This window comes from Balaenoptera ricei, chromosome 8 (genome assembly GCF_028023285.1).
Source record: "Balaenoptera ricei isolate mBalRic1 chromosome 8, mBalRic1.hap2, whole genome shotgun sequence".
NCBI classification, from domain to species: domain Eukaryota; kingdom Metazoa; phylum Chordata; class Mammalia; order Artiodactyla; family Balaenopteridae; genus Balaenoptera; species Balaenoptera ricei.
In genome coordinates, this window is record NC_082646.1 from 89,183,040 (window position 1) to 89,207,288 (window position 24,249).

General features: G+C 44.5%; 1 protein-coding gene across 3 annotated transcripts in view; it reads right to left on the reverse strand.

The window, feature by feature from the left end:
• The window catches only part of ELF5 (E74 like ETS transcription factor 5), a 28,383-nt gene extending 27,249 nt beyond the window's left edge, over nucleotides 1-1,134 (reverse strand). For all 3 annotated transcript variants that reach the window (XM_059931369.1, XM_059931372.1, XM_059931370.1), the window contains exon 1: nucleotides 948-1,134. The gene's annotated coding sequence lies outside the window, so the exon portion shown is untranslated. The remainder of the gene's footprint in view (nucleotides 1-947) is intronic.
• Between the last annotated feature and the right edge of the window lie 23,115 nt (nucleotides 1,135-24,249).

The window sequence follows — 24,249 nt, forward strand, 5'->3', positions numbered from 1 at the left end:
AGTGACCCTAGAGGGAAAAAATTGGTTCTTGAGGGTCAAAAAAATCTTAGCCATTATAATCCTTTGTGACCCTCCAAAGGGCCATAGTACGTAAATGATAAACAGTAAATCTGTGATATTAACATTTCATGGAAGGGGTATGATTAAGAAACAATGATCTAAAAAGGCTCCCTAGAGGGGGTGATAATGAAAACAAAGGTTGAGAAGCACTGGGTTAGAACTAGAATCAGCAGCAGGACAAGAAGGGATGTCTAGGGAGGGTCCTAGGCCTGCTGTTCTAACCACACATTTTTGTTTTTTGAGGGGCTGCCTGGTTTGTCATCATAGAAAGAGCACTGGGCTGGGAGTCATGATTCTGCCTCTTGCTCCTCGCCGAGCCTCAGTTCTTCATCTGCTAAATGGACACACCGATGAGGTGGACTCCAAGACATGCCCCAGCTGCGTGACTTTCTGCAGGAACCCACTCGAGTGGGCCGACACATCCACACATGTGCACGTATACGCACATGCATATATACGGTGGTATAGTTGGATGGCGCAGTCAAGTAAGCTCACCAAACTGGAGTACAATTCAATCGCTACAGAGATGAAACTTTTAGCTCTAACAATTCCCCCAATTTTCTCTTCTCCCTTTCCTCCTATGCCCACTGTGGACTCTGGACGTTCTTTGCCTGGGCTAGCCAGGCGCCTTAAGTACTGTGGACCCTCACTCACTGCCCATCCACAGACCCACGGCAGTTGGAATCAGTTTCCCCAAAGGGTAGTCCACATTCTAGCTGCCTAATAAGTAGGAAAGGGTCAAGCACATTCCACACAAGGGGGAGGAATCAAGTGGGTTCTCTTCCATGCACGAGAAAGACTGGCTGGACCTCTGGGAATGGCGTGGACGCTCAGGTCCCCAGTGCCTGCAGAGGCTTCCTACCCCTTCTGAGAGCCGGCTCACTCACCAAGGTGCACGGGGAGGGTCCACACAGTCAGAGAGACAGGCCTGTGGGCTTCTTGCCCTCACATGAGTCAGAGGCAGCAGTCACAGGTGTGGTGTCCATGGCACCTCTACTCAGCCTTCCAGAGAGAGCAGAAGCAGAAAACCACCCAGCCTTGGCCAGTTAGCCAGAGGAGGAAAATTCCTTCCTGACCCTGGCAGAGATCATCAACTCCACTTCGGGCATGTGACCAAAAATCCACCCAATGAAGCACCTACACATTGGCTGTTTATGAGCTAATACATCACTGGGCAGAACAAGGCTGTGAGGGTGTAGACCATGGAGAAGGGGGCCAGGGAGGGCCTTCCCTGATCCCACCACCTGGGCAATCTCACTGGGAAAAATAAAGCTTTTTGTCCTCTAAAGCCTCAGCGATATCCCAATGTGCATCAGGTCCCAAGCCCTGCGGGCAAGGCAGGATCCACTTCCCACCTTTTGGACCTCCCTAAGAAGGGACACATGGAGGAAAACCCGCTGGACTATTTCAATACTTGCTGCTAAAGGATTGTGGGTTGGGTGCTTGAGTGTTTGTTCTGGGAGAAACCAGAGCAGCCGTGAGAACTGCCTTGCTGACGTCTTGCCAAGTGATTCCTCATCTTTCTTTGGCTTGTGTAGGGAGTTTGCTAGTTAGTTTGTTTTTCGTTGTTTTTCTAAAGATTCAGCAAAGACTCATAGGAGGTACGCCATATAGTTTACTGTGGGCTCCAATACAAAGCTCATCAGCTTTGGTTTGGATTAAATCCACTGGGATTTAAATCCCACCTCTGCCACCCACAAGGCAAGGAACGTGGGACACATTTCTTACTACTCAGCCTGCCGAAATTGTATTTTTTATTCTTTATTTTTGTTTCATACAAAATGTGTTATGTAAAAATCCATGACCCTCTCTGAGCTCATCTTTAAAATGCCTCATCTCTAAAATGGGGATTTTAAACACAATACTCAGGATATCCCAAGGATTTAACCAAATTAGATAATATATGTAGATGAGTAGGCATAATACATATGTCCATTCCTGTCCCAGCGGGGGGAAAGAAAATCAGTCATTGTCAATATATCTAAAAGGTTGCTACTCAGGTGACTTCTTTGAAAAGAAGAAAACCAATCTGTGAAAACTCTTGTCAAGAGCACCTTGAGGGCTTCCCTGGTGGCGCAGTGGTTGAGAATCTGCCTGCTAATGCAGGGGACACGGGTTCGAGCCCTGGTCTGGGAAGATCCCACATGCCGCGGAGCAGCTGGGCCCGTGAGCCACAATTACTGAGCCTGCGCGTCTGGAGCCTGTGCTCCGCAACAAGAGAGGCCGCGATAGTGAGAGGCCCGTGCACCGCGATGAAGAGTGGCCCCTGCTCGCCGCAACTGGAGAAAACCCTCGCACAGAAACGAAGACCCAACACAGCAATCAATCAATCAATCAATCAATCAATCTTTAAAAAAAAAAAAAAAAAAAAAGAGCACCTTGAATCATGAAAAACATTCTCACAGAGAACATGGGGACAAAAGATTTAAGCTTTCACTCAGAGGGGCAAACAACCCCTCTCCCTGCGTCTTTAGACTAAAACATGAAGCTGTGTCCCTAAATCACTTTACCTTTCTAGGCCTCAGTTTCCTCATCTGTAAAGCGAAGAGGTTGTCCCTAATGATCTCTGATAACCTTTCCAGTTTGTAAAATTCTTAGCACATCCAAATGAACGTGGGTCCCCAGTTCCAGCTGGAGAAGGGAGCATGTGCTACTGGTAGCTGCCAGCAGGGGGCGAATGCACAAGAACACCACATACTGCAGAGTCTTTGCAGAGGTCTGAGAATAAATACAGTGGAAAAACCCTAACCATTGCTTTTCTGGAAGCATTCTATATGGAGGTGGTGTGAGAGGGCAGAACGGGTTTCCTTTAAGCTATTATGTAAGACAATCTCCTGAAAAACGCCCTAATCTGTAATAAGGCAGCTATCTTCTCTGTTTCAAGGCGGGGGGAGGGTCCATGAGCAGGCCAACGGGAAAAGGAGGTGTTTAGGCAGGAGGAGGTGGGCTTTCCTTGAAGCTGAATATTTTTTGGTGTAAAATCCAGCTTCCCTTCCTAAGGTTAGCTTTAGGAAGGGTAGAGAGTAGAGCGCCTGTATGCATTCTCTCTTAGTTAGTTCCCCTTGGTTTAATCAAGTGATCCAGAGGCAGTGGGGGCTACCACGGGGTTGGTGGGTGGCTGCCTACACAGCCTGAGGATGCAAAAATGTGTCTCCCAGGCAAGCAGTTAAATTCCAGTCAAACAGCCCCCGGGAGGCACTGTGACTGATGGACAGGGCAGGAGGGTGGGCAATCTGGAGCTGGGGACAGACCCACAGACCCAGGCCCCAGCCGGAGCCTCTAAGCCCTGACACCCCATACAATTCATCCAAAAGAGCAAAGAAAAGGTGCTTACTTGAGGACAGCGGTGCTGGGTCCAAAGAGGAGGTTTTCAAGGCAAGAGAAGGCAGGCACTCCCAGCACCGGCGTACAGTGGAAATAAAGGCACCTGTAGCCTTGTGATATAAGTAACACCTACAGACAGGTCCGTTTGGTTTTTCAGGTTTATGCACAGCCCCTTTGATGACGGTGACATACAGTGTGACACGGCTCCTTGGAGGGGGGAATGGTTCTCACACGCAGAAAGTTTACCTTTATCCTGCCTTTGTGCCCAGCTCACATCCCCCGCCCCCTCCCCCTGCAATCCCGGGGGAATCAGTAAACAAGCTGAGAATTCTTGCCTTTGGGAGCTTTCTGGGATACTGCGTTTGCTGGGAACTCTCTTTAGGGCAAGCTGGAGCGGAAACCCTGGGAATCCAGCTGTGGTGCCCATGTCTGCCGCCCCCCTCCTGGGCTGACAGAGTCCTGCGATTTTGGATATCCCGTCATCCTCTCCCCGCCCCGCACCCGCGCAGCTTGGCAAGGTGGAAGGGTAGGATGGGGCAGTGGTTAAGAACACAGACTTTGCAGCTAGATGACTTTGAATTCAAATTCTAGGTGCATCATTTTCTAGTCGTGTCACCTTGAACCACTCAACTAGCTAGTTAATAAGTTAACTAGCTCTGATGCAAATAACAGGACCTACCGACTGGGTGCGCTGGGGGTCATATGAGGTCCTGCAAGTGAAGTACTGAATGAGCGCCTTGTTTTGCTGCGATCATAGCGTTTTCTTTGACGGAGCACGTGAATCAGAAAGCCCCTCTCCACCACTTCCTCCGACCTCATGCCTTCCGAGCAGATGAAGGGAACAGCCAGCTTGTAGAACCAATGTTGGGCCTTGCTTCTACTTTTTCACACAAAGCATAACTGGCCATCGGACGCATGAACTATTCAACTTCTAACCTCTTTGGACATAACACGCCACGTGGTGGCTTTCTCCCTTCCTCTCCCCCTTACGGATGGAGAAACGAAGAGGTTTAGCGGTTCAGTCAGGTGTCCACAGCTTCTAGGCTGGGGTCTGACTTGGATGTCAGCTCTCAGGTGTCTTGCTGAGAACTACCTGCTTCCCTGTAAGAGCAGAAACTCAACCCAACTTAGGCTGAAAATAGAGTGTCTCCTGGTCGCCTGCAGGACAGCGTGGACAACCCTCTGACTTTCTGCCCTGTGCGTCCAGCTCTGCAGCCGAGACCTTATGTCCAAATTGCAGACTCCAAGCTTTAGAGTGAAAGCAGGGACTGGTTTGTTAGGTTTTCTTGGGAACACTGGGGACGGGTGCAAACACACAAATACAAACACACATACGGTCTGGAGAAACAAAAGGTAGTTCATCAGAGGACTCAGGTGTCATCATGGAAAAATTGTTGAAGGAAGATAAGGGGATTGCCTAGGCTGCTGACTTGCTGTGTAACCTCAGGCAAGTCAGGTAGTTTCTCTGGGCTTCATTTCCCCTGATGGTAAAAGGAAGAGGTTGGGTTAGAATAGTGATTTTCAAACTGTGTTCTGAGGAACCCCAGGGGTTCGCTGGAGCCCTCATAAGAGCTGCTGGGGGTGAGAGGATGAAAGCAGAGTGGGTTAGGTTCTGGGCTGTTCCTCCCTGATTCAGTAAGAGCATCTCAGCTTTTATACAAATCTTCAGGATAAGATTTCTCTTGAACAAAAGAATCCGCACTTAAAAAGAGTTTGCAAAGAACTGGATTAGGTGGTCATTGAGATTCCTTTGAGCTCTAAAATTCTGTGATTTGCTTCTTCCTCCTCAGCACCTAGGGGACCGGGATGGTCGTACACACCGTGTTTCTCACTGTTGGGTACTTTCCCATCTTGTCAGTAGTTTTGGAAAGTCTTCTTGTGTTTGTATCCGCACACATATGTTCTTCTCAGCAGAGAAGTTTTCATGGAAAACATCTTGTTCTGCTATTGTTTTTAGAAAAGAATCTTTTGGAGAAATTACATTTGTTTCTATGCTATCTTGGTGCAACTATTTCAGAGTGAAAAGTTTCTGGCAATGAATGTGATGAAAACAAACTCTGTTTGTCTCAGGGTCCTGAATGTGTAATACTGCATATCTGGGTGCCTTTGTGGGAAACTACTGGCTTCTGGACTAGTGGATAAAAGGGGTGATTAAGATAAAACCAAAATAAAAGAGGAATTTGACTCTAATGAAGTCTAACTATTATGTTGAACCTAAATTTGATTGGAGTGGAGATCTTGGATGGTATCAAACACTAAGCTCATAAAACCTGTATTTGAATGTCAGAAGGGGGCAGAAGAAGGAATGAAGCATTTTAGACTTTCCAGCCCATCCTTCTGCTGTCTCAACCACTTAGCAATAACAGGTAACATGAATTAGGCTTACAAGAACCACAGAGTGACTAAGCCTGGATTCTGGAGGGAGACTTCATAGGTTTGAATCCTGGCTTTCCATTTGCTGGCTGGGTAAGTCTGGGAAGCTTATTTATTATCCTTACATCCCAGTTCCCTCATCTGTAAACTGAGGGAAAAAGAATGCATCCCTTATAGGGTGCTGGGTGAATTAAATGAGTTCAAAGCTGGGAAGTGGTGAGAGACCTAGTGTGTGCTCTGTTATCTATGTACTGCCGTTACATCTGTTGAAGTAATTAAACAAGGAGGCCGTCTGACTGTGGTGGCTTTAATGCCTGGGTAACCCAAGCAAGCAAACCGAAACCTAAGCCAGAGTTGATTCTAAGTGTGCTCGTATCCGAAAAAATGAAATTAAAAACAACCAATCACAGACAGCAGACTGGGATTTCCCAAATAAAGCACTGCTTAAGCTATAGTCAATCAAATAACTTCCTTGCTTTGCTTCCACGTCTGTACTATAAAAACCATTCCCCTGGCTCTTGTTGGTGGAGCGCTCTTAAACACCTAACCACTTCCAGTTTGGAGATGCCTGATTGGAATCGATGTTTGCTCAAATGAACGCTTGAAAATTTTCATATGCCTCCTCTTATCTTTTAGTGCATTCACTGCCTTAAATTCTCACAACTCTCTGATGAGGGTATTACTTATTATCCCCATTTTACAGGTAAAGGAACTGAGGCACAGAGAGGTGAAATAACTTGCCTATGGTCACACAGCTAGTAAGTGGCAGAGCAGTATTTTCTGCCTCCAGAGCCCATTCTCTTAACTACCATGCTAACCAGTCTCTAGGTGCTCCTGGGTTGGCTGCGTGGGGACAGGGAAGAGGGAATCACACATAGAGCATCTACCATATGCCAAGCATTGTGCCAGAATCGCTCACCTGCTGTACCTTGGTTATTTTTCACAGTGATCCTGGGAAGTAGCTATCACTACCTTCTTTCTAGGATGAAGAACCAGAGGTGCCAGGCTTGCTGAGTGTCACCCAGCTGGGCAGTGATCAAGCCTGGGTTGAACTCAGGGCTGCCCTGTGTTAAAACCACAGTGTAGACACAGGAGCTCAAGTTGGCGTCTCTCCATTTGCTCTGGCTTCAGCACTGGCCTCAGAGGGGGTCCTTCCCCCTCTGTTGGTTCAAGATCCCTGAGTCTCATGGCTGTTGCTGGCATAGTCTACCTCTCAGTGTAGAGTAGAAATTCTGATACCTCATTGATTCCCTGGTGTCTAGTATGGTTCTTGGGACAAAGAAGACGCTCAATATACGTGCATGTATCACGGAAGTGAATTAAAAGACAAGTCACCTGACATAAGGCTGGAAGTTCCTACCCAATTCCTTTTACTAGGTGTAATGGGTTCCATGCTTTTCCTAGACCTTACCCCTATTTAACCTGGGCCAACATTTCTTTAGTCATTTTTCTCTACCCCAATCTGCTACCCTCACCACCACCCCAAGAGGCAGCACAGGCTGAAAACAAAAGTGAGTTAAACAATACACTTAGGTAAATTCACAGACAATGCTGTTAGCAGGAAAGATTTTCAGGGCGATGGTGAAGTGTATGAGCTTTGGATTAGGATCCCTGTCTCTAGTATCTTAAAACTATTTTTTAGAAAATAGTCTGTTGGAGAAATTACATTTTCTATGCTCTATTGGTTTAAATATTTAAGAATGAGAAGTTTTCTTTCAGTAGGTGTATATGATAACCAACTCCTGGCACCTGCCACCTGGGAGCCATTAGATGAAGCAACAACTTTTCAGGGCCTCAGTTTCTCATCTGGAAGTATTTACTGTGATTCCTGTGCACAGTAAGTTCTCACTGAGTGGTGACTACTACGATCTACGGAGAGAAACGCAGGTGTTGATTGAGATCGCCGACTTTTGAAGTTTACCATACCAAGTAGGATAATGTTGCCCTTCTGCAATGAATAGTCACAATCGCTACCATTTATCTGGCATTTACTAGGTGCCAGGAACTGTCTAGGCATGCTACATGTATTAAATCATTTAACCTTTGCATCATTCCTCTGAGGTAGGTACCATTATTATTATCTAAAATTTACTAATGAGGAAATAGGCATAGAAAGTTCAAGTAACTTACTCAATATCACACAGCTGGTAGAACTGCAGGTAAGATTTGAGCCTAGGAAGATGGCACCAGAGTCCACAAGCTTCCCCATTATGCTATCATTTGGTACCTCTAGGAGGCAGAGTCTAAGTTGAGGAGACATCAATTTTCTTAGGCCTCCCAGGTTGCTGGCAGGATCCTTGAAAGCAAGGACAAGGGTTATAAACCTATTGTCCCCTGAAACACCTAGCATGGACTTAAGCACAAATAAGTGCTATAGCAATTCTTGTTGGCTGATTTTGTATTTGCTTTATTTCCTCTTTGGGTGTCCTTCCCCAGTTTCCTTTATTCAACTCATCCTTTAGCTGTTCATGCTGTCCATTTTCCTAGCCGGGAGCCCCAGTTCAGCAGATAGCAGCAGTGAGGTGGCTTCCCTGATAATCCCTCCTTGGTTATGAGCCTCATGGCAGTAATGGATCTTTGTGTGATTTCCAGCACAGAAGGCATCGTGGAGGTTAAACAATAGCAAAGTCAATGGCTGACAGAAGCATCATGAAAATGAGGATAAGAATACTGATTTTGTCACTATAAGGTTGAATTATGATAACGTTTATGAAACAGCAGACACAATCGCATGACTGTATTTTTAGTCTCCCTTCTTCCTCTAAAGATACTGGAAGCCAACCTAATCAGATTTTCTATGTTTTGCGTTAGCCCAAATGAATCTGAAGAAATAATGGCTGTACAAAGGCATGGATCTGAGAGGCCCAGCTAAGGGAAGCCTTCTCAAAGGAAGAATTCTTCAAGACAGTGTTTTCTTTAGTTGCTTTCCTACCAAACATCAGTCCCCTGGCAGGCGTGAGAGCTTGCTTCCTGAGAGAATTGTTGGGGGTGGTAATTTGAGGAATGGATGCCGCTGACTCCTGTGGCCAGTCCATGGTGTTGGTTGGCGTGTGGCGTGGTGCTGGTCGTGCTGCCACTGACTGGTATTGAATGGACCAGTCCCTGCAGCCATGGCTCCTTTGCTTGGTTAATTCAGGAACCACATTAATAACAGGCTATCATTAGATAATCAATCAGTCAGCCATTGAAGACTTAATCTTCCTGTAGGTGAGCTGACGTTGGACTTGCTGGGTAAACTTATCTAAACCTCAGTTTCCTCGCCTGTCAGCGGGAGTGATCACACATGTAGTTTCACAATGTGTGTTTCCACACGGATATCCATGTCTCCACACTAAACTCCTCACTTCTGCCAGTTGTCATCCAAAGGCATGTCTTTGGTCAAGGGACTGTGGGTGGGGGTGGCCGTGAGGATGGAGGGTGAAGGGTGAGGAGGGATGCTAGGGGAAATTTGTAGCAGATCCATGTAGATCTACTCTCATTAGTCAGCCAAATCTTATTTCTAAGATGCTGTTGATTATAATATACAACATTGATTTAGGTCACTGTGGGGAGAAAACATTATGTTAAATGTGCAGATAGATTATACAGCTTATCCTGATTTCAGAAAAGTTAAAATGTGGACTCGGTAAATATAGCAATTAAAAAATATATAATAGGCCAGTATTTTCAGGAATACAAAAAAGTGAGACCCAGTTGTAGCCTTCAAGTAATAGACACTCTAGCAAAGAATTCGAGAGGAAACATTTAGAGGGAGTATATAAGTCCAAGCCAAATTTTGAGTTAGGGACTGTAGGACCTGAGGAAGCGGGAGGTCAATAAGGGCTGGAACAGTCAGCAAAAGCTTCTTGTGGGATGTGGCATTTGAGCTGGGCAGTGAAAAATTGGAATGACTTGCTAAAAATTGTTGCTTATCATGTGCCAAGTACAACAACTGTAGGAGTTGGGGCTGTTATTATCCCCATTTTACAGAAGGGGAAACTGAGTCTCAAAGAGCTTCAGTAATTTGCCCAAGGTCATACAGCTAACAAGTAGCAGAGCCAGAGTTCAATCCTAGGATTGGTTAATTTAAAGCTCAGGACATGGCCCACGGTGCTCTGTGATGTCTGGGATGACCAGAAGGACAGGCTCTTTCAAACAAGAGGAAACCTGCAGGTGTGTGGAGAGAATGTGTATGTGATAGACCAGCAGACTGTGGAAGGTTGGCTTGAGTCTAACACATGCCACCATGTGGCGGCCCTGGAGGTCTGAATCGTGCTGTCTGGCACACCAGCCCCTATGAACAAGGGGGATCCTAGTTGACGAGGACTTTAAGTTTGAGGAGGCCTCAGATCTTGTCTGCTCTTCAGGGGCAAATTTGTGCAGGTCAGCAAGGATACTTGGTCAACAACTTTGATTCTTCTCTTACTCTTCACCTATGTATTTTTCCAGGATTGCATTGTTCTTTCTTACGGAGGTTGTTACTGGGTTTTCTTCTTCCACTCATTTTGAACTAACATTGTTTTCTTTGGTTGTTTCCTTGTAATCTTCTACGATCTCCCACAACTTGATTTGCCATTAAAAAGTACAAAGGTCTAAATTACACACTGAATTTTGCTGAGTTTGGTTTTGTTGGAAACTCATTTAGAGAAACAGTCTTGGCTATAAACACAGAATGGTGTAAGAACTCAGGCATTGTGCTTTTTACAAAATTTCAGTCTTTCACTATTATGAACTTTTCTGATTTATTGTTTTATTCCAGAGTTTGTCATCGTATCCTAACTGAAATCCATCAATTCCTGGTACTTATGAGCACTTATAAATCTGAGGGGAGAGCCCTCAAATTTGGGAAGCTGCCCAGCATCATCGAGAAGTCCACATCAACACTGACTTGTCTGTGCCTTGAACTTGCAAACCCAGAGTTCCAATGCGGAACTTGCCACTCCCCAAGGTGTTTGTCTAGGGTCCACATTTGGGGAAGTTATCACTGAGCTGTTGGAGTTAAAGAGAAAAGAGGCGTCTTCTTTGTTCCTGGACATCACTTGCCCTCATCTCTTTTCATGAAATGACGTTTTAATTCCTCTCAAAGTACAAAAGCAGATCAGTAGGATTCAGTTTCATTCTGAGTCAACAGCTATCCCTCTGGTTCCAAAGAACCAGTGAGATATGGGACTTGGCTGAACATTTTCTTTTCTTTTTCTTTGATTTTTATTTTATATTGGAGTATAGTTGATTTACAATGTTGTGTTAGTTTCGGTTGTACAGCACAGTGATTCAGTTTTATATATATATATATATATTTTTTTTTTTTTCCCAAATTCTTTTCCCCTTTAGGTTATTGCAGAATATTGAGTAGAGTTCCCTGTGCTATACTGTAGGTTCTTGTTGGTTATCTATTTTATACATAGTAGTGTGTATATGTTAATCCCAAACTCCTAATTTATCCCTCCCCCCTCCACCTTTCCCCTTTGGTAACCATAGGTTTATTTTTTAAGTCTGTGAGTCTGTTTCTGTTTTGTAAATAAGTCCATTTGCATCGTGTTTTTAGATTTCACATATAAGCGATATCATCTGATATTTGTCTTTCTCTGTCTGCCTTCACTTAGTATGATAATCTCTAGGTCCATCCATGTTGCTGCAAATGACATTATTTCATTCTTCTTTATGGCTGATATTCCATTGTGTATATGTACCACATCTTCTTTATTCATTCCTCTGTCGGTGGACATTTAGGCTGCTTCCATGTCTTGGCTATTGTAAATTGTGCAACAATGAACATGGGGGGGTGCATGTATCTTTTCAAATTATGGTTTTCTCTGGGTATACGCCCAGTAGTGGGATTGCTGGGTCATATGGAAATTCTATTTTTAGTTTTTTAAGGAACCTCCATACTGTTCTCCATAGTGGCTGTACCAATTTACATTCCCACCAACAGTGTAGGAGGGTTCCCTTTTCTCCACACCTTCTCCAGCATTTATTGTTTGTGGGCTTTTTGATGATGGCCATTCTGACCGGTGTGAGGTGATACCTCATTGTAGTTTTGATTTACATTTCTCTAATAATTAGTGACGTTGAACATCTTTTCATGTGCCTCTTGGCCATCTATTTGTCTTCTTTGGAGAAATGTCTATTTAGGTCTTCTGCCCCTTTTTTTGATTGGGTTTTTTGGTTTTTTGATATTGAGCTGCATGAGCTGTTTGTATATTTTGGAGATTAATCCCTTGTCGGTTGCATCATTTACAAATATTTTCTCCCATTCTGTGGGTTGTCTTTTCATTTTTTTTATGGTTTCCTTTGCTGTGCAAATTGGCTGAACATTTTCAAGTGATACAATAACTAAACAGACAACTGTGGTATTGTTAAGAGCAAAAGCCAGATGAGAAGGTAGCAAAGGAAAAACAAGTGCAAGAAAGAGTACTGGGTTGTTGTTTTTTTTTTTTTAATTTTTTATTTTTATTTATTTATTTATTTATGGCTGTGTCGGGTCTTCGTTTCTGTGCGAGGGCTCTCTCTAGTTGCAGCAAGCGGGGGCCACTCTTCATCACGGTGCGCGGGCCTCTCACTATCGTGGCCTCTCTTGTTGTGGAGCACAGGCTCCAGACGCGCAGGCTCAGTAATTGTGGCTCACGGGCCTAGTTGCTCCGTGGCATGTGGGATCTTCCCAGACCAGGGCTCGAACCCGTGTCCCCTGCATTGGCAGGCAGACTCTCAACCACTGCGCCACCAGGGAAGCCCGAGTACTGGGTTTTGAATCTGATATATATGGGTTCAAAGCTTAGTGCTATACTTGGTAGCCAGTGATAATTATCTCCCTAAGACACAGTTTCCTCATTAAAAGCTTGGATAAATACACTGTTACTTCATAGAGTTCTGGTGAGGATTAAATGGATAATATAAAACAAGAAGTACTTAGCTCAATGCCTGGCATTTATTAAATACTCAGTAAATGATGGCTATACTACTTACTATATTATTATTATTATCACTGCTGCTGCTGTTGTTGTTATTAAACTTATCCAACCCTCAATTTCCTAATCAACAAAATGAGAGTAATATTAGTTATTCACTAGATTAATTGAAATAATACAGGTATGTGCCTCTGGCACCTAGTAGATATTTATCCATCCATTGGTTCATTTTCAGTCTCTTATCTGGTATCTATCAAAAGGGGATCAACCTTGGGAGTTAGGAGAAGGCCACCAAATTTGGCCAACAGTTATTAATTATCTTAAATGGAGCAATACTTTTATAAGATGCTCATTTCCTCATCCAAACTTTTTTTTCCTGAGCTCCAGTGTGCCCTTCTGGGAGCAAAGAGGCCCTAGGAGTCCCAACAACTCACTTTATAGAGTGGCCAACAGGTCTGCCATTTGGCCATAGAGATCCCAGCTGGCCCAGTTTAACATATTTCTGCACAAACCCTGTGAGTGGGCTTTGGTAAGTTCACCCCTTCTGCAGTACCCAGAGGAGAATGTGAATGCCACCTGCCTCTATGGGAGGGAAACAGGCACTGAGTCTTTTTGATTTGGGGGTTATATCCACCCCAGGCTGCAGCTGTCACTTTGGGCAAAGTTCAGGTGGCACCTCTGCATTAAGGCAGAAGACAGATTTTGCACAAGGCCTTCCGAGGGAGGAAATAATCAACTGGGGTCAAGTATTCCAGCCAAAGCAAGCGGTGAGTTGCACAATTGGCCAACAGACCATGGCTGTGCCAAGAGAGGCTGTCCAAATATCTAACGCTGCCAGTAGACTGGGGGGAAGGGCGTAGATGACCAGGCTGGCTACGTGCCTGGTCCACAGTCTCTGGGAAGTTGCTTAGCCCTCACTGTAGGGGGAACCTAGCCTTGGAGTGTTACCTGACACCCACCTGACCACTGATGTTTAATCAAGTTTAAATCAGAACTGGAGACTTTCTGGAGGATCTTTTCATGAAATGAAAAGGAGTTTCATTTATCCCGACCAGAGGTGAGTGGAGTTGACTTCCGGTCAGGCCAAACAATATTCAGAAGGAGCACTGCTCTTTCAGGATCCCTTGCAACTGACAAACTAGTTTAAGGTGATGGATGTTTAAGATAAGCCAAGATAGATCTGGAGGTAAGATTTGAAAATGTGGCAGACAATTAGTGGCTAAAGAGGGCATCTGCAAGAACAGTATGGACGTTCATTAAAAAACTAAAAATAGAACTGGGCATATACCCTGGGAAAACCATAATTCAAAAAGACACGTGTACCCCAATGTTCATTGCAGCACTATTTACAATAGCCAGGGCATGGAACCAACCTAAATGTCCATCGACAGACGAATGGCTAAAGAAGATGTGGTACATATATACAGTGGAATATTACTCAGCCATAAAAGGAACGAAATAGGGTCCTTTGTAGAGATGTGGATGGACCTAGAGTCTGTCATACTGAGTGAAGTAAGTCAGAAAGAGAAAAACAAGTATCGTATATTAACGCATATGTGTGGAATCTAGAAAAACGGTACAGATGAACCTATTTGCAGGGCAGGAATAGAGTCACAGATGTAGAGAACAGACATGTGGACACAGTGGGGGAAGGGGAGGGTGGGACGAACTGGGAGATTAGGACTGACATATATACACTAGCATGTGTAAAATAGATAGCTAGTGGGAACCTGCTGTATAGCACAGGGAGCTCAGCTCGGTGCTCTGTGATGACATAGATGGGTGGGATGGGGGGGAGGGAGGGAGTCCTAGAGGGAGGGGATAAATGTATACATATAGCTGACTCACTTCGTTGTACAGCAGAAACTAACAAACATTGTAAAGCAACTATACTCCCATTAAAAAAATAAATAAATAAAAAGAGGGCACCTGCAGGTGGAATTGGCAATTGGGAGCTCCATAGACCCTAGCTAAGTACAAATATAGAAAAGTCTATTTTTTGGGGGAAAAGAATTATGACAGATCCAAGGTATAGGGGACAATAGGCAAAATTCTACCATCCCTCGTGTACAGAGCCTGCATAACCCTTAGACACAGCTCCCAGACACACTCCCTCCTATATCTGCCATGCTCTCGCCCAGACACCCTGTTCTCCCCAGAGACCCACCACACACAGCACAGATCCCCCCATGCCACGCACAGCCATCAGATAAACACAGTCTCCTTAGGAAGCTGATTAAGAAAACTATTTTATCTATAATTACACTTGACTGATAATAATGTCCTCAGAGCCTGCATGGTTAGATTGGCTCAGATTGTAACGTTCAGATTAGGGCTGAACTCCCTTTGAACTCTGGACACACTGTTGGTCTCTCCAGCTCAGAGATTACAAATGGCTTTAGCTGGATTCGCCCCATGGCACTAGGAGGGTAAGTAGAATTCCAGCTCTCCTTGGTTCTCTTTTCTCTCCGACACTGTACAGATGGTATCTCTAAAAACACATGGCCCAGAGTAGGAGGAAGGGCCGAATCAAACTACTTTCTCCAACCTGTCACTGCACACTCTGGTGGTTCTACTTTCAAACCAATGTCAATCTCAAGTTTCTTGGAGGAAGTGGCCGTGAACTCCGTCTGGAAGTCTGACACTGGAAAAGAAACGGTTTAATTCTTGGATCTTGGGCTCCTGGGGACGGACTCCAGTGAGCCATAATTAACTCTTTAAAGTCTTCACGGTGTCCTGAAAATACCTTACTCTTTATGATGTAACACTAAGTGGAGGCAGCGAGGAGGACTTTTAGGCTAATTACATGCTGGAATGAGGTTAACGACGACGAGCCAAAGATTCTTTGCATGGCTTCTCTGACATTGACAAGTCACTTGGTAACACGCTAGCGCTAAAGACAGTGATGGCTTTAAAAGAAGGTAGGGGCTAGAAACTGAGCTAGACAGGCCCCTGACGTCATTCCCTAAACCGGTCCTTACCCTGGGACTAGACCCCACCACTCCATTTCCAGAAATTAAGAGATCTTGATTTTCAACTGGCATTCAATGCCATGGGCCTGGAGATGTGGACCACCATCCTCTTGGATCTCAGCTCTCTTACACATTTTAGAGAAGCTGAATTTAGCTAAGGATGAAAGCAAGAGCCCACTAACCAATGGGATGCATTTCCGCTGAGCGGAATGCATGTCAGTACAAATAAGGAAGTAGGAATAAAGACGCAGACGTAGAGAATGGACTTGAGGACACGGGGAGGGGGAAGGGTAAGCTGGGACGAAGTCAGAGTGGCATGGACATATCTACACTACCAAATGTAAAATAGAGAGCTAGTGGGAAGCAGCCGCATAGCACAAGGAGATCAGCTTGGTGCTTTGTGACCACCTAGAGGGGTGGGATAGGGAGGGTGGGAGGGAGACGCAAGAGGGAGGGGATATGGGGATATATCTATACGTATAGCTGATTCACTTTGTTATACAGCAGAAACTAACACAACACTGTAAACCAATTATACTCCAATAAAGATGTTAAAAAAAAAAAAAAGAACCCCTGAATCACAGGAGAATACCCAGCACACAGGAATGAGCTCTGATGCCAGCCAACTGAAGGAGCTTAACATTATTATGACCCCATTCTGCAGATGAGCACCCTGGCATTTGGAAACTAGCCAGGGAGATCCAACAACTACTCCTTTTCCATCCTGCTCCTCAGGGCCAGACAGAGCTGTTCCAAGCGACTCCGGCCTCGACTTGAGCGTGCCATGTGCTGCTCTGCTGGCTCCCGAGTATTCCCCACCTGGATGACACTGGGTAAAAATGAATCTCACAGCTAGACTAAGGAAAACGTAGCTACAAAAGGCCATCATGCTTCATGAGGAGGCTTGTCCTACCCCTTAGGAGTGGCGATGGAGGCTGGTTTGCAGGCTCCGTGGATATACAGGAACCTCAAAGTTTCCTCTGCACCCCCTTTTCATCCCTGGTGGAAGGACTGGGGCAAGACTAACTCTGCCCACGGACGCCGCCATCTCCTCTCCCATCAGGTGCCCCTTCCTCTCCCTGCACAATCGGACACACAGCACCCACCTCTGCTTGCTCATCCCACCGGGCTGGGCCGGGCTCTGGTCCTCCGACGTGGTCATCACTCGGCCCCGAGAAGGCCCCGGTTGGGCAGGCCCCTCCTCAGCAAGTAGGCCACTGCATGGCTGCCTGCAGGCCGGTGACACCCCCTCTGGGTGCCCCAGCCCCGAGCAGCCTCCCACATGCAGCAGGGCCCCAGAATGGCAGGTGGCAGGTGGCCCTCCCACCTCCACAGTGCCCAGGTGCGAGCCGAACGAAGGTCAGGCAAGTCTCCTGTTTTGATGGGAGCTATGAAAAAGAGAGACGCCTGCTCCCTCGCCCAGCGTTGCTGAGGTCTGAGCGAGCTGCAGGGCTGCTCCTGGGGAGGTGAGGTGTGGCGTCCGGAGGAGACGCGGAGAAATGTGTCGGACAGAGCTCATCAACCCCTCAGCACCCTGCCAACCAGTAGTTACCAGCGCCTCGTGCCACCCAGGAGAGGGAGGGCAATGGCTTTACCCCCATTTTATGGAAGGGTAAGTGGAGGCCCAGGGAGGTCACACAACTACTTTAGCCTGTCAGAGGCTAAACCTGGCCCTGAGGGGGGCTGACTCAGAGGTTGCCGCTGCCCCGTGGCAGCCTTGGGCCCCAGCAGATGTGGCGCCTCTGTCCTCCTTGGGGCTCCCTTATCTCGGCCAGCTCTGCCTCCTGCACAGCCCTAATCTGACTCTGTTTCTCTTCTGGCCCATTCGGCATTTGTGTACAGCACAGAACCCTCCCCCCTCCCCTCCCCCTGCCCTCACCACCCAAGGGAACCCTAGTTTCCTGAGACATTGTGTAAAGAAAAATGTCTCTGGGCAGCTAATTGAGGACAGGCTGCTGTCTATGTCCCCTGCTTCGGATTCACAAAGCATGTGAGTCTATTAAAAGCTCTGAGAAGTCTTCTAGTAAAGAAACCTGTTTAATATTGCTGAACCTAGCATTTCCCAAACTCGAGCAACTTTTTCTAGCGACACCTATTAGCATACCCAGCTAGTGTTCCACCGACAGGTTGGGAAGTCCGGATGGCGACGGTCAGCTCCCCAAGAGAAGGGACTGCGCCTCTTTCCCTGGGGTGTTCCCTGCACCACCCACTCATGGCAGGCTCAGTAAACTGAGCAGATCTGAGCGGTGCTAGCATTTCCCGAGTCCCTCAGGCATGAAAGCCTGGAGTCATCTTTAACACTCATTCCTCAAAGTCCTTCCCAAAGCCGGCCACCATGCCGTGTCGACTCTCCGCCGCTGTGACGTTTCTCTCCTGTCTATCCCTGTTCCTTTACAGTCAGTGTCAAGTGACCTTCCACCTCCACAGAGAGGCCCTTCCCAACCACCCTTTCCAACATGGCCCCTCCTGTCAGGGTGGCCAAGTTGCTCAACCCCAGGGGGCGCCACCTCCATAGACTGAGACACCGGTGAGGCCGGCTGGAGTACACACTATGGCTGTCCCTCACTCTCAGTCCCCTTGCTTCATGTTAGTTTTCTTCACAGTACTTTCCACTACTTCACGTTGCATTTACTTTTATTTGTTTGTTGATTATCTCCAGACATCAACCAGTGGTTGTGCAGTCGCTCACTGCACAAGGGTTGGGCCAGGCATTACCTTGTGCCTCTTATTTTTAATCATTCCCGAATCTACACCTAGCTTGCAAACGCCTGCATGAAGTAAGGTAAAGGACGTAGACATCCAGCCTGAGCTCTGCCTTCTGAGAGTCCCGGAAGAGCCTGTATCTTCCCTAAAGATGCCTTTTCTCAATTTGCACTAGGGGGGCATCTACCTGACCAGCTGTGCACCTGTGGGCTATGGCCACCCAGAGGGGGATTCTGTTTCTAATTTACACGAAGGTGCCATGTGGGCTAGCCTCATGGTCTCTTCCATGATGCAAGCTCCACGAATTGAGTGATGATTTAATTTACTATCCAAACCAGGGCAATTTTGAGAAAAAATATGGCACTATTTACTAACTGTGTGGGGGCAACAGACAAAAATTGGGACTGTCCTGGACAAACCAGAACATATGGTCTCTCTGTCCAGGTGGCGTAGACTTTGTTTTGTTTATTGCTTTATCCTTACTGTCTAGTGTCTTGCACATCGTATTTGTGGCATACGATTGAGGGAATGACTCCTGCTATAATCCCCAAACTGGGTTCCCTGTTTTAAGCCTCTCTCCTCTCCTAATCCATTCTACCACCTTAATCCTCTGAAAATATCATTGCATACACATAAACCTCCCACTCCAGCATCTTTAGAGATTCCACAGCTCCTTTTTCCAAATTGTCTCCAAGGAAACACTAAATTCAGCATGATGCATTTAAAGAAAAAAAGAAAGAAAAGAAAAAAAAAGAGAAGCGTGCTATGGGTTAATACTTTGGGAACATGTGAATATCCACAATGATATGGTAGAAGTGAAAGAAAGAACTACAGAAAACAAACTTGCTCAACTTGGTTTAGCCCAGTGATCCAAAAATGCATTGAATCTAGAATTCCTGTTTTTGACCTAATACATTTGGTGGTGGTGGATGGGAAACACTTCAGAATACTTTTCCATAAGCCAACGTCCTTAGTTTGCTATTCAAAGGCAATAGCAATTGAGCGCACGTATCTCTCCATATGGAGTGCATGCAATTTTCCCTACAGGAACCCTTGATTCATTCACTTATCCAGTAAATATTTTCTGAGCACCTACTATGTGCCAGGCTCTCTTCCAGGTGCTGGGAACACAGAGGTGAACAAACAAGGTCCCTGTCCTATAGAACTCACAGTCTGGATGGCCATGAAGAAAAACAAATCCCTGTTTTCATGGGACTGGTCAGTAAAGGCCTCACAAAGGAAGTGACATTTGAGCTGAATGTCACCTGAATGACCTTGGTGTTAGCTAAGTGGGTTTGCTCTCTGTTCCCCATGCATTCTTGTCTGTCCCTGAGCTCTAGATCACATTTTTCTTTAAGTTGGGATTTCTCTCTCCATGTTTTTTCACTTATGTAGATCCTGGTTTTCCTTCAATGGTTCTCTACAGTCTAATTTTCTCCAGCAGCCTTCTTGGAGCCCTCATGCGTCTCCACCAACATCTAAATTCCTCCAACAAGTTGATTCATCGTGGATTTGGCCTTTAGCACAGGCTACCCGGCATTGTCTTGTTTTTTAGCTTTCCTGAATCCACACCTAGATTGCAAGGCTTTGTGCACATTAGAAGTTCCATAAATGTTTGTTGATGATAAAGGTGTATTCTCCAACGTGGGCTAGATGAGGAATGAAATATGGCTTTTCTCTCACGTGCCAAATTGGACTGATGGCTATGACTGCCTGAGGAGTTGTGTTTAGAAAGATCCTGATGCTGTGTGTAAAGAGTGTGCCACAATCTATTAGCAGTGTTTTCCATGCGTGTGTGTGTGTGTGTGTGTGTGTGAGAGAGAGAGAGAGAGAGAGAGAGAGAGAGAGAGCACAGGCAAATCTATTTGCTATTCCTGAGCTAGATCTTGTTCCGTGTTATTAGCTAAAATGGTATTAAGTGATGTGTAGAACTGAAGGAATTCTCAGGTAGAAGACTAGGTACCATAAACACTCTCAAGTGTCCAGTCTCCAGATGTGGATCCCACCAATGTTCCGTGTGCCAGGAGGGGAAAAGGGCAAAATGACAAGAGAGAGCCTCTCTTAACATGTCAGTCTCTGGCTCCGTGCTGCCTTGGGGTGGCTGCAGGAAAGAAACTGCTGTAGGAGGGGACTGAGGGGGTGGGGTTTCTTCACTTATTCAGCCTCCTAGGATGGAACCCCCTTCTGTACTCTGATATGGAGCTAGAGGAAGGTTTTAGCTTCCTAGATTTGGAGGTACAACTATTTGAGTATGAGTAAAGAAAGAAGGAAATAACTTTTAATGGCATCTGAAAATTATAGTAAGAAAAAATAAAAGGAAAGAAGTCATCTATAATTTCTCATCCTGAGCACGGTTCCTACTCCGGGCAGTTTATTCGTCCCTTCAACAAATATTTACTTGTCTCCATCCTGAGTCGGGCACTGGGCTCTCGGCTAAAGCAATGCATAAAGTAGTGAGTATCTAAAAGGAAAACATAAGATTTCTTTTTGTTGATTATAAGGTGTAATGGGACGAAAGGTAGCTCCCCCCAGATATGTCCACCTCCTAATCCCTGGAGCTGTGATTATTACATTATATGGTTAAGAGTGAATAAAATGTGATTAAGTTATGGATCTTGAGAGGAAGAGTTTATCCCGGATCATCCGAGTAGACCCTAAATATAATCACATGTATCCTTATAAGAGAGGGGGCTTTTAGGGCCAGACACACAGAAGAGGAGAAGGCGAGAAGGTAGAGGCAGGGATTGGGGTCATGTGGACTCAAGCCAAGGGATGATGACAGCCACTTGAACCTGGAAGAGGCCTACCTTCCAGGGAGCCTTCGGAGGGAGCATGGCCCTGCCGACACCTGATTTCAGACTTCCGGCCTCCAGAACTGTGAGAGAATAGATTTCTGTTGTTGTAAGCCACAAAGTTTGTGGTCATTTGTTATGGCGGCCCTAGGAATTAAATATACAAAGTAATATGTATTCTTTGCAGAAAGTGCAGGGAAATCCAAAAAAAAAGAGAAGTCATGTTAATTCCACAGTTAGGTAATTCTGTAGTTAAGGGACACACACACACACACACACACACACACACATACACACAGTGGGATTATTCTGAACATCTTTCCATGTCTTATTGTTCTTTTTTAATTGAAGTATCATTTATAATATTATGTTAGTTTCAGGTGTACAACATAGAGATTCAATATTTTTATAGATTACATTCCATTTAAAGTTATTACAAAATAATAGGATATTTCCCTGTGCTGTACAATGTATCCCTATTGATTATTTATTTTATACATAATAGTTTGTTTCTCTTACTCCCATATCCCTATCTCACCCCTCCCTCTTCCCTCTTCCCACTAGTAACCACTAGTTTGTTTTCTATGTGAGTCTGTTTCTGTCTTGTTATATACATTCATTTGTTTTATTCTTTAGGTTCTACATATAAGTGATAACAGAGTATTCATCTTTCTCTGTCTGCCCTATTTCACTAAGCATAATAACATCTAGGTCCATCCACATTGTTGCAAATGGCAGAGTTTCATTTTTTATGACTGAGTAATATTCTGTTTTAATATATATATATATATATATATATATATATATATATATATGCATACATACATATCTTAATCTTCTTTATCCATCCTTCTGTTGATGGACACTTAGATTGCTTCCATATCTTGGCTGTTGTAAATAATGCTGCTATGAATATTAGAGTGCATGTATCTTTTTGAATTAGTATTTTTTTTTTCCTCAGATATATTCCCAGGAGTGGGATTGCTGGATCATATGGTAGTTCCAATTTTAGTTTTTTGAGGAAACTCCATACCATTTTCCATAGTGGCTGTACCAATTTACACTCCCACCAACTGTGTATCAGATTAATATACAGAAATCTGTTGCTTTTCTATGCACTAATAGTGAATTATCAGAAAGAGAAAACAACAAAACAATTCTATTTAAAATTGCATCAGAAAGAATAAAATACCTAGGCATAAACTTAACCAAGGAAATGAAAGACCTATACTCTGAAAACTATATAGCATTGGTGAAGGAAATTGAAGATGATCCAAAGAAATGGAAAGATACCCATGTTGATGGATTGGAAGAATTAATGTTGTTAAAATGTCCATACTACCCAAAGCAATCTATCAAAATACCCATGACATTTTTCACAGAACTAGAACCAATAATCCCCAAATTTCTATGGAATCACAAAAGACCCAGAATTGCCAAAGCAATCTTGAGAATAATGAACAAAGCTGGAGGAATCACACTCCCTGACTTCAAACTATACTACAACGTATAGTAATCAAAACAGCATGGTACTGGCACAAAAACAGACATATAGATCAATGGAACAGAATAGAGAGTCCAGAGATAAAGCCACCCATTTATGGTCAATTAATCTATGACAAGGAGGAAAGAATATACAATGGAGAAAAGATAATCTTGTCATAAGTGATGTTTGTACTATTTACAATAGCCAGGACATGGAAACAACCTAAATGTCCATCAGCAGAGGAATGGGTAAAGAAGATGTGGTACATATATACAATGGAATATTACTCAGCCATAAAAAGGAATGAAATTGGGTAATTTGTAGAGACGTGGGTGGACCTAGAGACTATCATACAGTGTGAAATAAGTCAGAAAGAGAAAAACAAATATTGTATATTAATGCATATATGTGGAATCTGAAAAATTTGTATAGATGATCTTATTTACAAAGCAGAAATAGAGACACAGACGTAGAGAACAAACGTATGGATACCAAGGGGGAAAGGGGGAGGTGGGATGAATTGGGAGATTGGGATTGACATATATACACTATTGATACTATGTATACAATAGATAACTAATAAGAACCTACTGTGTAGCACAGGGAACTCTATTCAGTGCTCTGTGGTGACTAAATGGGAAGGAAATCCAAAACGAGGGGATATAGGTGTATGTATAGCTGATTCACTTTGCTGTACAGTAGAAACTAACACAACACTGTAAAGCAACTATAATAAATTTTTTAAAAAATAAATATATTTTTCATAATGAGAAAAAAAATAAGTGGTGCTTGGAAAAATGCACAGCTACATGTAAAAGAATGAAATCAGAACATTTTCTCAGAATAGTTTTGTATATTTTTATATACAACAGATACAACAAGGTTTGTATCTGTTGTATAAACTCAAAGATTATGGATTAAACACTTAAGACCTGAAACCATAAAACTCTTGGAAGAGAACATAGGCAGAACACTATTTGACGTATATCGTAGCAATAATTTTTTTTGGCTCTTTCTCCTAAAGCCAAAGAAACAAAAGCAAAAATAAACAAATGGGACCGAATTAAACTTAAAAGCTTTTGCATGTCTTGTTGTTTTTTAGCATTATTTTAATGGCTTCCATCCTATTCTGTCCTATGCATGTGCTACAATTTACTTAACTAGTATCCTTGTGTTTGTTGTTTTGGTTATTTCCAGTTTTCCACTGTTACAGACACCTTTGCGGATTTTTTGATGGTAGCAACTGGCGGGGAGGGGGCAGGGTAGGGCACCTCTCCACCACCTGGAGTGAGCCTCCCAAAGCCAAGCCAGGGAACTGGTGACCATCAGGAGTCCCTGGAGTTGGTGGGGTGAGGTGGGGAAGCAGAGCAGGCCAAACTTATTAGCATGAGGGAGTGGCTTCAAAATCCATAATGAATAGGATTAAGGAAAGATTTACGACCCGACTGAGAAGAGCAGGAGAGTGTTTTCAACTTTGGATTCAGAGAAAAGACAGGTGACCCGGTGAACCTAGATTTACGGCTATTCAACAGTGTCGATTGGAGTAAACATTGTTTAGAGGCTGCCTGTTATTTCAGCCCTGCCCCACCCGATGTGATGCAAAGCTTAGCAGAACCATTTTTTTTTGCACGAAACACCACCTCTCCTCAAAAGGG